This window comes from Lygodium microphyllum, chromosome 29 (genome assembly GCF_053477565.2).
Source record: "Lygodium microphyllum isolate KBCC chromosome 29, Lygodium_microphyllum_v1.1.10, whole genome shotgun sequence".
Taxonomy (NCBI): domain Eukaryota; kingdom Viridiplantae; phylum Streptophyta; class Polypodiopsida; order Schizaeales; family Lygodiaceae; genus Lygodium; species Lygodium microphyllum.
In genome coordinates this window covers 12426708-12443058 of record NC_141163.1, presented here as the reverse complement: position 1 = coordinate 12443058, position 16351 = coordinate 12426708, and positions in this window count along the sequence as shown.

Here is a 16351-nt window from a genome sequence, read left to right as displayed (position 1 = left end):
CCTTGCATCCCTCTCGTCTCCCATTCTCCTTGAACCAAGTGCAGCGTGAATCCGCTTCGGACTTGGCGTTTCTGTGTAAAGTAGTTCGCTCAGGTCTGACGCTAATTGCTGTTAGCTAATGACCAAATCAGGAAAACCCTAATTCAGGTCGATCCTAAGTGGGAACGGCTAGGATACTTCTGCTACATGGCAGACGCGGGAAGACCTAGATCGCAAATCTTGTAACATTCCATGGGAATGCCGGGCGGAGCTTTCTAGACATCCTTTTCGATGGACTGCTAAGACGTGTCCTGGATGATTCTAGTGGACACGTTACAGTGATCATCTCAACATGTCTTGCAAATTGGCTAGTTCCATCTTAACGTCAGCCAAGTCGTGGTCGTTTCGGTGGTTTTCCCCTTATCCTAGGATGATGGGGTTGATCGCTCACTCGAGGCTGACGCTCTCTCTGAGCTTCGCGAGTTGGCCTCTTCTAGGTTCGTGCTTCTGGAGCCCCGCTCCTTCAACGCAGTTGATCGTCAACTCGGATGGCTTCCTCAAAGACCCTGGCTAGCGCATCTCGCTGCAAACTCGAGTTGCCTGCCAAATCCTTGTATAGTTCCTCATTCTGAATCCCGCTGATGAATACAGTTGACATTGCTCTCTCAGTCGGTCGCTCTCCAGTAGAGATTCTCTTAAAGAAACTCCGCACATGGGTCACGTAATCGCGAATGTCCTCCTTCTCTTTCTGCTTGACGTTCATTAAGCGTACTAGTAGATTATCGGAGTATCCGGGCTCAGTAAATCTCTTAATGAAGAGATCCTTGAGGCCATCAAAGTTGGCTCGCTCTGCGTTATCTAAGCTCGTATACCACATCCTACCCTTGTCGTCCAAGCAAAGCCCGAACGCTTGAGAGCGTTGAGTCAGGTCGTTGAGGCTGTTGGCTTCGCAGACTTGCTCGAATTGCTCAACAAAGCTGTATGGATCTCATCATGGGGTTGGTACTTATCGAGTTACAATAGGGATTTTAGACTAGCTCTTTGAGCCCTGGTTTGCTCCTAGTCCTGCGAGCAGCGATGTCGCTAGAGCCAAGGTACTTTGCTCTGCAATCGTGTTATCGAGCAGCTGCTTCATGAGAAGCTCACTCAGCGTTAAGTCTCCTTCTAGTGCTCTCTCATGGTCCGTTTGATTTCTGCCAGCCAAGTTCAGCACCCGCTGCACCTCTTGCAACTCCATGCTTTGCCTTTGGCTCCTAGCCTGTTGATCCCTATTGTATTCAGCCATGCTTTGCAATGCTTTGCGGGCTAGCTTTCTCTCCTCTTCTAGATCTGCGATGATAGCATCTGCTGTCCTACCGTGGTGCTCATACTGAGCATAAGCGTCGTAACTGCTGACCAATTGCTGAATAGCATCTGGAAAGGCTTCTAAGTCGAATTCCTCGTTAGATCTACGGTCTGAACTTTCTTTTGCATTGTCGAGTTATCGTGCTCCACCAAGCTATCGATCAGGTTCAGTAGACTTGTTAAATCCACTTTGTCGGCATGCCTTGCTTGGTCCTACTTTTGCACGTGATGGTTTGTCTATGTATTGGGTTCTCTCCTACTAGTGAGTTCCTTGAGTGGTTTATCTCGGTGAGTTCCTTTAGTTATTTAATAAAGTCCTCAATTTATGGCCACTCAATGTGTCTTTTCCAGTGCACTTGTGCTCAATCAAGCTTTCAGTTTTCTTAAGTGTACTTCAAGTGCAGAAATTCAGGGTGAGTGCAGCAACCAATTTCTAGGCATCTTACGCATTCTTGTGTCGTTTTGGGCCTAATAGGCTTGTTGGTCAATTTCCTAGCCGTCTTGGCAGGGTTTAGGGTTTCTCTAATATGTTGCCTTGCTCGTTTTTTGTCCAATCAGGCTTTACAACTCAACGGCTTGCATCTAAGCCTCTAGGTCTTGCAACTGCCCACTTCTAGTTGCTAAGCGGTGGTGCCCTACAATTTTGCCTATTTCATGTGCCAGAATCAAGTTTTGAGTGTCCTACGGGCTTTCGACAGTTTGTGCTGTTGAGTTCTAGTTGGGTTAGGTTAAATCTCTAAAAATTTGGTAAAAATCTACACTCGGCCCAATTGGTCTAAATTGCAAGGTTCCAGTGGGTTACTCGGGCCGAGGCACATGGGCCGAGGGCCAAATTTGGGACTTGGATAGGGCAGACTCAGACAGGCTGAGGAGCCAACTTGGACGAGGTCACTCGGACAGATTGGCTCGGAAGGGCTGAGTGGTTGATTCGGACAAGGTTGCTCGGACGGCCGAGGCAAGTGGGCCGAGGGTCGAGTTTGACACGTAGTAGAGGGCCGAATTTGTCCACGGTCTGAATGATTGGCTCGGACGGGCCAAGTAGGTTTGCGCCGAGTGGGCCAATTAAGATATTGGCTGGATGGGCCGAGGGCCGATTCTGGGACTCGGCCCAGAAATGACCGTTCGGATGGGCCGAGCGTGGCACACGTAAACAATGGGAGTTTGATTTCGATCGTTTCTTGTGATTCACTCAATCATACCAAGCACAAACCTCCAGATCCTACCTAAGGGGGTAAGAGAAGGGATTCATATACCTGGATAGAGTGGTGGGCTCGTCGTTGGTGCGATCGAATCGAATTGGGTGGTAGCTCTCTCTCTCTCTCTCTCTCTCTCTCTCTCTCTCTCTCTTTCTCTCTTTCACACTGAAATGGTTGCAAATGAGTCCTCCCTTGGCCTCTTGGCTCTTATACCCCTTCCCGGGTATTGTGTTGATGCCTCCAATCACTCACTTGCCAATCTTGGGCATCGCAACCGAGTTTTTTGCCATTTTTGCACAATTTTTGCCCTGTTTTGCCATGTTTTGCAACAGTAAACCCTACCCTTCTCCGGTGCGATTTCCTAATCCTATCCTACTCTAAATGCAACAAGAATCGAAATCAAAATACTGAAATGATTTCTCCATGTTTCCTAATCATCAAACAAACAAAATAACCCAAAATAATTACTTGTTTTGAAGATCAAAAACACCCAAACTTCCTACCTATCTCAAGCTTTGTTTCGAGGATGAATCCCTTACTTCGATGCTCTATATGAGGCGCACAAGTGCTCAAGCTTGAATTCGTTGGTCCCGGCAATGGAACCAAAATGTGGGAGCTTTTGCTCAACTGCCAAGACCCACGGACTGCTTATTGTTTCAAGCGTTCCAAGCGAGCTCTAATGGCTATCTCTCACCTAGCCGACACGCCGTTGATCCTACGAGTGTAGTGAGCTTACGTTAGTGCAAATATGAGTTGCCTCCTCTCTCACACACGCCGGTAGCTCCAGGATCCTAGATGCTAGCTCAAGCATCCTCAAGCCTCCTCCACCTCCAAGCTCCATCCTCCATAGCCATGCGCGCAAGAAGAGAGAAGGGAAGAGAAGAAGAGAAGAGGAGATGGTGAAGAGCTTCACCCTCTTGATCCCTCACTCTCACACACTCACTCCCTCACACTCTCACACTCCCTCTCTCAAGAGCACACACAAGCAAGAAGGTGAGAAGGAGAGAAAAATAAGAAGAATCTTTTTACCACACACCAACTAATGATCTCTTATTCACTTTTTGAACTTTATATATACAAACCCTAAAATCCCATGGGCACCCATCCCTTTTTCACATGACCGGCCATTGTGGCAAGGTCTTTTTTCCATTTCCCTCTTCTAGCTTTGTGCCTCTAGCCTACACCCATGTAATATTTTATAATTGGCACAAGAGGGAGCCTAGCGCTCTTTTACAAGAGTTTTCTGAGTTTTTTTAGGCACTTTTTCATTTAAGGTTGCGATTTTTACCCGGTTCATCTTTAGAGGCCGCCTGCGTGTCTTAACTCTTTTTCCATCTTTCTTTTGCTTTTTCCTCCATTTTTCCGCCATCTCGATTTGGGGTTAACAAAGATAAGAGTAAATCAGGTAGAGTGAAGTAATGTTTTCACTAGAAAACATTTTTGGGAAATAGAAGATTGTTGAAGCCGACGATGAATTATGGATTGAATCCATGGAGGATTACTTCACTGCATCAGAAACAATACCTGCAAACCAGGCTATGATTGCCAAGCTCAAGTTGACCGACAAAGCTAGGCTCTGGTGGAAGCAGTGGCGTAAGGACCAAGTAGTAGTAGTTGAAAGAACAGTAACTTGGGATAAACTTAAAGAGGTAGTACAAGGGAGATATATGCCACCTGCATACATGACTTTGAAGATGAACAAGTTCTTTAAGTTAAAGAAGTTTGGTCTATCTCTGGAGGCATACTACTCAAAATTTGTTTCCTTGCTAAAGTACGCCTTGACTATGAGCATATCCCAGCAGGTTTTCAAGTTTTGCAATGGGTTAGATCCACCAATGAATACCCGATTGGAATCTATGTGTCCTACAGATTTACAAGATGCATTGATAAGAGCAAGTCTCATTGCCCAAGAAGTTCAATCCAAATCCAAGAATAATAGATCTTGGTCTTACAAAGACTAGAACTAGGGAATGACAAAAGCCCAATTTAAAAGAGTACAAGGACAATGGAAGAAACCAAAGACGAATGGAGTCAGTGACTTTGTTCCTACACAAAGAAATGACCAAAACCTGCGATGCTTCTACTGCAAGGAACCCGAACACTTCAAAAGAGAGTGTCCCAAACTTGGTGAGGACCACTGCCAAGGACGATTCCGTGGGCAAACCAGAGCTGCGCGTGGTTGGCATCAAGAAGCAATGGGGAGGGCAAGGATTTCCAATATCACTATCAAGGAAGCAAATGAAGAAGAAGAACCAACTATGGAAGCAGAGATTGAAAATGCAATAGTCCATGCCGCTCTCCATAAAAAGGGATCAAATCGCCAATTCTCGATGATCCAAACCCCTTCACACTACCAAGGTAAGAATTTCAAAACCTTGATTGACTGTGGAAGTACACATTTTTTTATTTCTCCTGCTTGTGCAAGAAAGTTAGGAATAACCATAATAGTTGCACCCACTTTACTTGTGGAATTAGCAAATGGGTGTGAAATCAATTGTACTAGACAAACTGCCAAAGTGAGATTCCTATTCAATGGAAAGCCAACAATTATAAAATTCAGAGTAATGAACTTAGGGGTTCATGAATGCTTACTTGGCATGGATTGGTTAATACCATGCGCACATTCACTGTGGAAGGGGCCAAATTTCCTTCCGAAGTTCTGAACAGGAACTAGTCACAACTCAAGGGGAGGCTTGTAAACCCAAAATCCAATTAGAAAAGGCATCATGGGATAGTTAAGGGAATGCAGAAGGGTTTACCCATCTACTTGATCAAGCTGAATAATCTAGAGCAAATCAAGGAGTTTGAAGAAGAACCTTCATGGTTGGAGTACATAGATGTGTTCCTCGAAAACTTGACGGAGCTACTGCCCCCAAGGGAGATTGATCATGGGATCCAAACTCATACCAGGCACCACTCCCGTTGCAAAAAGACCTTACAAAATGTTCCTAAAGCCATCAAATTAAAGGAGCAGCTCAAACAACTTTTAGATTAGGGGTTCATTCTGCCTAGTAGTTTGCCATGGGGAGCTCCTATGTTGTTTTAGAAGAAGAAGGATGGAATGCTCTGGCTATGCATCCACTATGGAGGGTTGAATCAAGTAACCATCAAGAATAAATATCCTATCCCAAGGATAGATGAGCTACTCGATCGCCTACAAGGGACAAAAATCTCCTAAAAATTTGACTTAAAGTCAGGGTATTACCAAATCCACATCAAGGATGAGGATATTCCAAAGACAGCTTTCAACACCTGATATGGTCATTTTGAGTTCACAGTAATGTCCTTTGGATTAGCCAATGCTCCTACTACATTCAATAGGCTATGCAATATATCTTTAGACCATACCTTAACAAGTTTGTACTTGTTTTCTTTGATGATACCCTAGTCTACTCCAAGGAAGAAGAAGACCATAAGCCTCAACTTTGCATTGTCCTTGAAATCATGAGGACGCACAAGATTTATGCCAAAAAGAAGAAGCGTGCTTTCCTCAAACGACAGATTGAGTATCTAGGCTTCATTGTATTAGAAGAGGGAATCTCTGTGAATCATGCAAAGGTTAAAGATATACAAGAATGTTGCAGGGCTAGATGATAGGGGTGGATTAGAAGGTTTGTATAGGAGGTTGGATGAGGAGCAGTTTATTAATGCTGGGCAGACTTCTTTGGAAGGGGGTACCTCTGTAGGTACCTCAATAGTCTATCATTCTCCTGCCACTTCATCAGACTCTCCAAAATTTTTAGATGATGAGGGAATATTACCTCTTGACCAACAGGATACTCCTCCTAGGCAAGCATTTGAGAGGTTACAGCATGCAGTGCTTGGGAGAACATTTTTGTTAAGAAGTGCTAGAATTCCGCCTTAGAGGGTTCTGAATTTTAATCCATTACCACCTCCAAGGAAGCCCAAGAAGAGATCCAAAATGAATCCAAATTAGTTGGTTAATCCAAAGGTTCGTGCATCTAAATTTTCAGGCAAGAAGAAAGAAGACCCTGATTGCCATGTGGCACAATTTGAGACGAGATGGAGAGCTAGTGGTTTCAATCGAATGTACAGGGATCATGTTAGTTTGCCAGTTTTGGTATGGCAGCCTTTAATTCATATGATGCTTTAAAAACAACATTTTTGGGTAGGTTCTATAAAGATAAAACTCCGAGAGACATTCTCAGGAAGATCAAGAAGATCAAGCAAAAGGCTATGTTGGTGGAGGACTATGCCGAGAAGTTCAAGAATTTGTTAAATAGGTTGCATGCTGTTGATATACCTTCAGTTGAAATGCATATTACCTACTTTATGAAGGGCTTGAGAGGTAAGATTCAGAATCCCATTGCCAATGTTGAGATGGGCCAGAATGATACATTGGACACAATGATCAAGGCAGCTATGAGAGTGGAAAAAATACTTGGTATCTCTAGATCTAAGAACAATAAAGATAAGGACTCTTCAGATTCAGATTCTGATGCAGATTCAGGATTAGATTGAGATTCAGATAGTGATGATGAGGGCAGTGATTACAGTTCAGATTCTGATGATGATTCTAGTGACTCTGATGAAGATAATTCTAGCCAGAGGAGGCATAAGAAGAAGAAGAAGAAATCAGGATTAGCCAAGACCAAAAATAAGAAAGCAAAGGACAAAGATAGGAAGAAGTCAATGGACAGCAAGTTAGATAAAATGATAAAATAGAAGTTAAAAGATTTGGGTATTTCTGAAAGTAAGAGGAAGGAAAAGCATTGTGAGATATGCCAGAGAAAGGGCCATGAAACTAGGACTTGCTCGTATAATCCTAATGTCAGGATGGCACAACGGATGCCAGTGACGCAAGCTAGACCAAGATCTATTCAACCAGTTGCAGTAAATCAGATTACCCTGGACACCATACCACAAAGACCCTTTAGAGGACCTAGAAAAATGCAGGCTAGACAGCCTTGGGAAAAATTTCAGGCACAGCAACAAACTCCGCAAACGGGAGTATGCCACTATTGTGGAGGTCAAGGACACTTTGTTGGACCAAACTATGAGAATTGGGCAAGGCATAAGACTGAGAGAGGAATGCCAGTAGCAAGGTATCACAATGATGGAAGACTTGCAGGAGAATCTCATCAACAACATCCACCTGCCCTAGTTGCAGAAGTCCTTATAGAGTTACTTGATCAAGATGAGAAAGGGCAGACTCCTGAAGGTACATGAACTGTTGGCTATATGGAAATTCAACAAATAGGTGGTTCATGAAGAGGCAAAGGAGGTGTCAGGTAACACTAATGCTGTAAGTATACATGTTCATTGTGATTGTTCTAATTGTATTGAAGTAGAGGAATGTCAAAAGGAACCAATGGTATTAGCAAGAACTAGAAGCCAAGCTAGTAAGAAGCTTGATTGGCAGAAACAAGTAAAGACAAGAAAAAAGGTAACAAAACATGTTAGAAAGTTGCAAAAACTTGCTGAAGAATTGTAATTTGATTAAGTTGATGATGTAGGGACTTCAGGCATACAGTAGCCTGAACTGCAGGACCAACTTCCTGAACATCAAAAGTATGTTCCTGAACATCAGAATCAGTTTCTTGATAGTAGAATTGTTGGACAATTATAGCAAGGAGGTTCAGAAGAGTTTTTTCAAGCTTTGGCCAAGTGTTCTTTGCAGTTGACCTTAGAGAAAATTTTGGATTTGATACCAAGATTTACTCCTGAAGATTAGGCAGAAGCAATAGGTGTCAAGATTGTGGGAGAGAAGGAAGGTGTCTCACTTGTAGCTTTCTTACTTGCACAATGGGGAAATAAACTCACAAGTGGAGGCTGAAAACTGTTTTCCTCTTCTTAGTTGTGTAAGCCAAAAAGAACTCTAGTACAAAGAAATAAAAGAACCCTATATATGGGTCTCAAACCAAACTCAACTAACTAAGGTGGCATACTAACTGAGCCACGAACTAGAGTAGATAAGGATAGCTGTCATCTAGCTATTATTCATGGGCGGTGTACCAACCGCATCTGCACATCTAACAAGTCGGTGACATAAATGCACAACGGTCACCCTGGCATATCACGAGTGGAGCTCAATATCTCAACACTCTCCCTCGAGCTCAATCCCAATTCCTGCACATCAAGCAGGTCTGTGAACTTGCGTAGCTTCTCTGCGCCCAATGCCTTCGTAAATATGTCAGCTACCTGATCCTCTGTGTTGACATAAACTAGATCAATAAGATCTAGTAAAACCCTCTCCCGCACAAAGTGATAATGCACCTCAATGTGCTTTGTTCTAGCATGATAGACTGGGTTATTTGCCAAGTGTATACTACTCATGTTGTCACAATAAATTACAAATGGCCCATCTGTAGGCTGATGCATATCATAAGTAGCTTATGCAACCAAGCTACCTCACATGTAGCCATTGCTATGCCCATGTACTCAACCTCTGTGCTCAACAAGGCAACTGTAGGTTGTTTCTTACTGCTCCAAGTGATTGCAGCACTCCCAAAAGAGAACACATATCCACTGGTAGATCGTCTATCAGAAATACTACCAGCCCAATCAGCATCAGTGTATCCATGCAACTGTACCTGAACCCCAGTCTCATAAAGTAGTCCATACTGCAATGTGGACTTCACATACCTGAGTATGTGTCTAGCCGCATCCAAATGCGGTTTCCTTGGAGCTTGCATAAACTAACTTACCAATCCAACAGCATAGCTCAAATCTGGCCTGGTAATAGTCATATAAATTAAACTTCCTACTATGCGTTTATACATAGTAGGGTCTTCCAGAAGCTCACTTGCATCTGCACTCAGCTTCACATTCTGCTCCAAAGGAACTGAAATAGGCTTACAGCCTGTCATCCCATATTTGGACAGCATGTCCAATCCATACTGCCTCTGCAAGAGCCGTAACCCACTTGGTGATCTAATCACCTCAATGCCCAAGAAATAATGCAGCTCTCCCAAATCCTTCATCTCAAACTTCTGCTTCAATAGCATTTTCACATGAAGGATATCTTCATCACTATCACCCGTCATAATCAAATCATCAACATAAATGATAAGTAGCATAATACATTTCTCTATTTTTCTCACATAAAGTGAGAAATCTGCCTTGGAAATCTGAAAGCCAATAGTGACAAGATACTATCCTATCTTGTTAGACCATGCTCTAGGTGCTTCTTTAAGCCATACAAGGCTTTCTTCAACCTGTAAACAAACTTAGGATGAACAACATGCACATAACCTGGTGGCTGCCCCATGTAGACCTCTTCTTGCAAATCACCATGCAAGAAGGCATTCTTTACATCCATCTGATGTAAAGACCATCCCTTTGATGTAGCCATAGCAATGACTGCTCTTACGGTTGCCATCCTTGCAACCGGACTGAATGTTTTTTCATAATCAATGCCATATGTTTGTGCATACCCCTTGACTCCTAATCTTGCCTTGTATCTATTCACAGAACCATCTGCATTGTGCTTCACCTTATAAACCAACTTACAACCAATTACATTCTTATCTTCAGGCAAAGGTACCAATTCCCATGTAGCATTTGCTTCCAAGGCATCCATTTCTTCATTCATGGCTTTCTCCCATTTTTCTTTTCCCATGGCTTGCTCAAAAGAAGTAGATTCTGGTTCATGTATCACTTTGACCATATAGGCATAGTGAATGGCTGTAAATCCATCATATTTCAGCCTATCCACAGGATACCTAGCTCTAGTAGACCTCCGCAAAGTAGGTTCACTCCCAGGTACTCTCAAAACATCCCTAGTCTTCCTTACTCCAGGTGTAACAATAGAAGGAATACCCAACTCATCATCAATGCTCTGTTCTCAGCCACACTGGATTCACCATCCACATAAGAGTGACCTGCGTTCACATCAAACATGGGCTAATCTACCTTCTCTTTTCCTTTTTGTGATACCTGCATACCACTATCTGCATTGCTTTGAGAAGATTCTCCTGAACTCAATCTGCCTGTCCATGGCGAAGAATGTGAACCACTGCTAGAGGACGCTCCAGGTCCACTAATATCTTGTGACTGCTGCTGTGAATTCTGTGCAACATTACCATTTTGTGCATCTACATTATCAATCACATTTACTGGTTTATACTAGCTACTCATCTCATCAAAAACAACATCTCTTCTCACTGTAAACTTACGAGTAGAAGAGTTATAGCGTCTATACCCTTTTTACTGCAGAGAGTAACCAATAAAGATGCACTTCTCAGCTTTGGATCCAACTTGGATCTCAATTCATCTGGCACATGAACATAGGCAATACAACAAAAAATTTTCAAATGAGAAATATCTGGTTTCCCACTAGTATACCTCTCCTCTAGAGTCATGCCATGTATTGCTGCAGTGGGAGTCCTATCCATTATGTAGACTGCTGTAGCAACTGCCTCAGCCCAGTAAAAATCTGACATGTCTTTTTCATTGAGCATGGCATGAGATACCTCTCCAATATGCCTATTTTTTCTTTCTGCAATTCCATTTTACTGTGGGGTATGACTACATGAATATTACTGCTTTATGCCATGCTCCTACAAGAACCTTGCAAACTCATTTGAGAGGTACTCTCCCCCTCCATCTGACCTTAGGCATTTTATTTGCAGGCTTGTTTCTTTTTCAACCATAGCTTTAAGAGTTTTGAAATGCCCAAAAACTTCACTTTTCTTTTTCATAAAATACACCCAAACTTTTCTGCTATAGTCATCAATAAAAGTGACAAAATAATGACAGCCTCCAATAAATGCAACTTTAGTAGTCCACACATCATAGTGGATTAATTCCAATGGCTTCTTACTCTCTTGAACATGTCTAGGAAATGGTTTCCTTGATTGTTTTCCAAATTGAAAGGCTTCACATACCTTATGCATTTTTGCAACCTTGAATTTAGGCAATCCTGCAATAATATTTTGGGCTTGCGTTTATTTAAGTCGTTGTACATTAACATGACTGATGCGTTTATGCCAGATATCAATATCTGCAATACACCGGTCCCATGTGCAAACATTGCTGCACTCAATTCAGGCATGTCTGCATCCAACGAAAACATTCTGCCCTTCTTCTTTCCTTTTGCTATCAAGCGATCTTTATTTTTCATATCCTCAACAAAGCATCCATGAGAATTAAATTTGACTTGCAAGCCCTGCTCATGCATTTGACCAATAGAAACCAGGTTCTTGGTGATATTCGGGACATGAAATACATCCAACAGGTATTTATTTTTCCCATCGTGTATAGACAAAGGAAATTTTCCAATATGCACAATAGGATGTGCAGTATCATCACCAATCTCCACAAATCCTGGTTTTTCCATTTTCCTTGAATCCTACATCCATTCTGCATGACCTGTCATGTGGTTTGATGCACCTGAGTCAACATACCACACATCGTTGCTTTCTTCTGCACTTGCACAGAATTGGTCATGTGCTGCACCATAAACAAATGCTCATTTTTGTCATCACCATGTCTACTAGAAGATGCATAATTCCCTTGTTGCAATTTTTCATTCATGATGTCATTCTACTTTTTATAGCAGTCTTTAGTCATATGACCCATTTTACCACAGTAGTAGCATTCAACATTGCTATTTGCATTTTGGCCTCTTTGCCATCCACCATGACCTCTTTGGCTCCCCCTGCCTCTAGAGTTACCACGTCCTCCTCCATAGGACTGGTTTTCTTGAGTTTACTGCATATTCTAATTTCTACCACGGCCTCTAGATCGGCCTCCTCTACCTCTGCCTCTACCTCTTCCAGCATTTGAGTAGAAGACAGCTTCTTTTGAAGTTCCTCCTGAAGAAGATGCACCACCATTTCTCTACTCCTCAGAAATTAGAAGAGCAATCAACTCCTCAAAATCAGGAAATCTTTCAGGGATGGAAATCGATGTTCGAAACTGTGCATTATCCTTTCGTAGACCATTCAAGGTCACAAAGACTAAATCATCATCTTCCACTGCGACCCAATGGAAGCAAGTGCATCTGCAATCTTCTTCACCTTCATGTGGTAGTCATTGATGCTCATACTTTCTCTTTGCACATTGTGCAACTCTTGCTTGAGCTACATTTTCCTGGCTTGCGTATTTGTGCTATACATTTTTGACAAAGTATCCCATGCCTCCTTTGGCGTACTTGCATCCTGAATATGCACAATCATAGAGTTTGAAATACTGATAGACAGCCAGTACATAACTTTTCTGGCTCTCTCATGCCATCCTTTAAATGCGTGCATTTGTTGTTGATTGGGAACATCAGGAAGAACTGGTTCTTCTTCATTTCCTGCAACAAATTCCCAATATCTTTTTTCCATAAGGAAATTCATCATTCTAAACTTCCATGCTTGGAAGTTGTTCTTGTCAAGATTTTCAGTGACACTCTGTGAAAGAGAATCAAATGCCATTATAGAACACTGCAAAAAACACAGCTTCAGCCTCACAAGGGCAAATATGTAAAACTGACAAAAGTTGTATTTGACCACACAGTCACTTCCTAGTGACGATTTTGCATCAATAGGCAACAAGGATGATTCTATAACTCCCAATGTCTCTGCGCATAGGCATACGATGCAATTTCTATGGTAACTTTTCACCAGCTTGTAGAACAGTGGTCGCACAGCAAAAAACAGGGCCTTTTCCTGAGTGCGTGTGGAAAACTTCCGCCTCCAAAACAGGCCCCAAAATGGCCTCAAATCAAAAAAACAGGGTAACTCGGGGCTAAAGCCTTATCCTGTAGCATATACTACCCTCTTGCTACACCGCAAAGGGCGTCTCAATCTGAGACAATGCACTATTGCAATTTTCGGCTGTGCTACCTGCAGAGACTTGCTCCCAAACTTGAAAAATGAAAGCAACACTGGTCCTCTTACCAGAACACCGCGGACTTGGTTTGCTTTCTTGAGCTCCTTACCACGAACCAGGCTCTGATACCATGTCAAGATTGTGGGAGAGAAGGAAGGAGTCTCACTTGTAGCTTTCTTGCTTGCACAATGGGAGAATACACTCACAGGTGGAGGCTGAAAACAGTTTTCCTCTTCTTAGTTGTGTAAGACAAAAACAACTCTAGTACAAAGAAATAGAAGAACCCTATATATGGGTCTCAAACCAAACTCAACTAACTAAGGTGGCATACTAACTGAGCCACGAATTAGAGTAGATAAGGATAGCTGTCATCTAGCTATTATTCATGGGCGGTGTACCAACCGCATCTGCAGGTAACAAGTCAGTGACATAAATGCACAACAGTCACCCTGGCATATCACGAGTGGAGCTTGATATCTCAACAATAGGAAGTCCTTGAAAGTACAATAGTTCAAGATCAAGCAATTCTTGATTGTCAGGAAGTCATACCAACTCAACATGAGGTTGTGGATTACCGAGTACCCACCATTCACGTTGAGTATGCAAGAAGAAAACATGATGATGTCCTGTTGGATGGGGGTTTCGGAGTTAATATACTTCTTAAACATAGCCAACTTGTTGTGCCCTCCTTTGAGGGTACCATAATGAGACTTGGGAATTTTTAAAAAGACCTGGTCTCCAACATCAAATTCTATGTGTCTCCTCCTATCGTTAGCATAGGATTTCATGACATCTTGTGCCTTCCTTATATTCTCTTTACATTGCTTCATAAGCATCTCCATTCTCTCTAGCTCATCCTTTGCTTGTGGATTTACCTCTTCATGAAACATGGCTGAAGGAATTTGAACCTTGTATCCATAGAGTGCCTCAAATGGAGCCATTCCAATACTCATATGATAAGTATTGTTGTAACAAAATTTAGCAAGATGCAACCAATTATCCCAAGAGGATTGAGTGTCATGACAAAAATGTCTCAAGTAGACTTCCACCTCTCAAAGGCATTCCTTGTAGCTTGAATACAGCTTCCATGAATTGGTTGAAAATTGTGTCTATGTTGGAATAAAATGGGCTGATTTTGTAAGTCTATCCACAATGACAAAGATACTATTCCAACCATACCTTGTGGTAGGGAGGCTCGTAATGAAATCCATAGAGATATCGGTCCACTTTCCTTGTGGAATTGGCAAGGGCTGAAGGAGGCCGGTTGGTAATAAAGAAGAATCTTTATTTTGTTGGCAGTCCAAACATTGAGAGATATACTCCTTCACATCCCGCCATTATCCCTTCCAATAAAAACTCTTATGTACTTTGTCAAAGGTCTTAAAGAGACTAAGATGACCAGCTAAGGGTGAAGAATGCATTTCTTGAAGGACTTTCAGCTTGAAATTACTTTGAGGGATCAAGTAGACATTCCCTTTATACCATAAAAGTCCATTATGCCATTTGAAGTTTGGGTGTTCTTCATTTTCCCCTTGCTATAATTTTTGCATTATTGTGGCAACATGATCCTCCATCAAATATTCTTCTTGTATGTCATTTATCCAATCATTGTATCTAGTAGAGATGGTAGATACATTGCAAGCCCATATCCTAGAGAGCGCATATGCCACTATATTGTCTTTTCCTGTCATATATGCAATTTCAAAATCATAAGATTGAAGGGTTGCCAACCATTTTCTTTGCTTAGGTGACAAGTTGGTCTGAGAAATAAAGTACTTCAACACCCTATGATCACTTTTCACCTTAAAGTGAATCCCATAAAGATAATGATGCCACTTTTTCACTACATGTAATATAGCCAACATCTCTTGCTTATATATATGTGTTTGCCTTTATTTTTCATCAAATTTTCTACTTTCATAGGCTATGACACTATGTTCTTGGCCTAAAACAACCCTCAATCCTCTTCTACTAGCATTCGCATAGATAGTAAAAACCTTAGAGAAGTTGGGGTGGCAGATCAATATAGGTGCTGAAATGAGGAGTTGTTTTAGCTCATTGAAGCTTTTGTTAGCTATTTCATCCCAAAAGAAAGCTTCTTTCTTTAACCTATCAGTCAATGGGGGGATAGCCACATGCACATAATTCTTTATGAATCTCTAGTAGAAAGAAGATAAGCCAAGAAAACCCCTTAATGATGTGATATTTGTTGGTGTCAGCCAATCCTTAATACATTGGAGCTTCTTTGGATCAAATTTGATACCATTTTCCCCAACAATATGCCCCAAATACTCTACTTGTTTGGTCATGAATGTGCCTTTAGATGCTTTGGCAAACAATTTGTGCTTCCTCAAGATGTCAAACACCTCTTTAACATGCTGTAAATGCTCTTCTTTGCTCTTATTATATATCAATATACCATCAAAGAAGACCAAAACTGTCTTAAACAAGAGTGGCTGAAGTATTTTATTCATTAAAGCTTGAAATGTGGCTGGAGCTTTTGAAAGACCAAAGGCATAACCAAAAAATGGTATAGTATCCTTTCAGTCCTAAAAGTTGTTTTGTATTCATCTCCCTTCTTCATACATATTTGGTAGTATCCCAATTGCAAATTGATATTTGAAAAGACATTGGCATCCTTCAACTCATCCAAAAGATAATCAATTCTTGGTATTGGATACCTATTCTTGATTGTGGCCTTATTCAAATCATGATAATCTATGCACATATATTCCTTTAACCATGAAGGTTCTTCCCTAGATTCTTGATTCTAATCTAGCTTATTTAGTCTAATCAAATAGACAGGTAGCCCCTTTCTAACTCCTTTTATTATCCGTGTTGCTTTGGCCAATTGAATTTTTGGCTTCCCAGTCTCTCCTTGAGTTGTAACTAGTTCCCCTTCAAAATTTCGGAAGGAGACTTGGCCCTTTCCACAGTGAATGTGGACATCGTTGGGTATTAGCCAATCCATTCCGAGCAAACACTCGTGGACACCTAGGTTCGTTACCCTGAATCTGACCGAAGTTGACTTTCCACCCAATAGGAATTTC